The 1,228-nt window shown below is 33.3% G+C and overlaps 1 long non-coding RNA gene across 1 annotated transcript in view; it reads left to right on the top strand.

The window, feature by feature from the left end:
- Positions 1–604, top strand: part of LOC105107171 (uncharacterized) — a 3,179-nt gene extending 2,575 nt beyond the window's left edge. The window contains exon 2 of the long non-coding RNA XR_838830.1: positions 185–604. This is a non-coding gene — a long non-coding RNA (uncharacterized LOC105107171). The remainder of the gene's footprint in view (positions 1–184) is intronic.
- The last annotated feature ends 624 nt before the right edge of the window (positions 605–1,228 follow it).

The following is a 1,228-nucleotide window of genomic DNA, read 5'->3' as shown; positions in this document are numbered from 1 at the left end:
AGAAAAAACTACGTCGTTGCCGATGCAGACATCGACAGTGAAAACTGCTTCGCTGCAGATACATAAATCGGCAACGGAAATTGCGTCGTTGCTGATCAAGAAATCGGCAGCGGAAACTGAGTCATCAGTTATGTCTATATATATATATATATATATATATATTTTTTTTCTTTTGGGTGTTTACATGCTCCCTGTGCCCTTTTCCCCTCAACTAGCCTTTCTTTAGTTCTTGAAATCACTTAGCAACAATTCAAAAAAAGCAACCAACTATGCAGTGAATTTATAAATTTGATATAAACTCCAAAAGCAAGAAATTACAAAACTAACAAAACAAAACTTGATGACTAATTCACGAATAGCAATGCAAATTTGTATGAATAATATGACGATTTGAAGACACGAAATAAAAAAAATCAGAAAGAGCTAAATAATTATGAATTATCAAGAACTAAGGATTTAATTCAAGAAAATTCCAAAAACTCAAGAAAATCAACTAAACTACCCCAATTTTCAAGAAACACAAACAAGACTACTAAAAGATTCACGAATCAAGACTAACCAATTTCCCAATGATTAAGGTTTTCTCAAACATGTATTCAGCCAAAGTAAAAGAAAAAAGTGTTTTTTATTTCTTTTTTTCTTTTTTTCTTTGTGTGGCAATAATCAAGATTTCAAGATCAAGCCTCCTTTATATATATATATATATTCCTTTGGGCATTTACAATTAAATTCTGTTAGGATTCGCATCAATTGGTATCAGACTTGATCTAATCACAGGTTATATCCTTTATTATATATACATATACATATATATATATATATAGAGAGAGAGAGAGAGAGAATTGATGACTCTACCATTGCTGCCGATTCTGAATAAGCACGGATGGAGTTTTCACTGTCGATTTCTGAATCGGCAGCGATGGCGTTTCACTATCGATTTCTGAATGGGCAGTGATGCAGTTTTTGCTGTCGTTTCCATGAATCAGCAGCGTGCAGTCTTGCTGCCGATTCCCTGAATGGGCAGCAATGCAGTTTTCACAGAAATGCATTTTTCCCTGCCGATTTCTTGAATCGGCAGTGACACAATTATTTTTAAATTATCTTAAGGAGCTGGAGGGAGGGGTAAAATGGATTTTAGATATACGAAAACAATGATAAGAACACATCTAAACCAACCCCTGATTAGTACTTAAAAGTGTATTTTTATTAAGGTTTTATATCATCATTT

This window comes from Populus euphratica, unplaced genomic scaffold, assembly GCF_000495115.2.
Source record: "Populus euphratica unplaced genomic scaffold, PopEup_1.0 scaffold414.1, whole genome shotgun sequence".
NCBI lineage: Eukaryota > Viridiplantae > Streptophyta > Magnoliopsida > Malpighiales > Salicaceae > Populus > Populus euphratica.
Note: the sequence above shows the minus strand (reverse complement) of the source record. Positions and strands in the feature narration are given on the sequence as shown.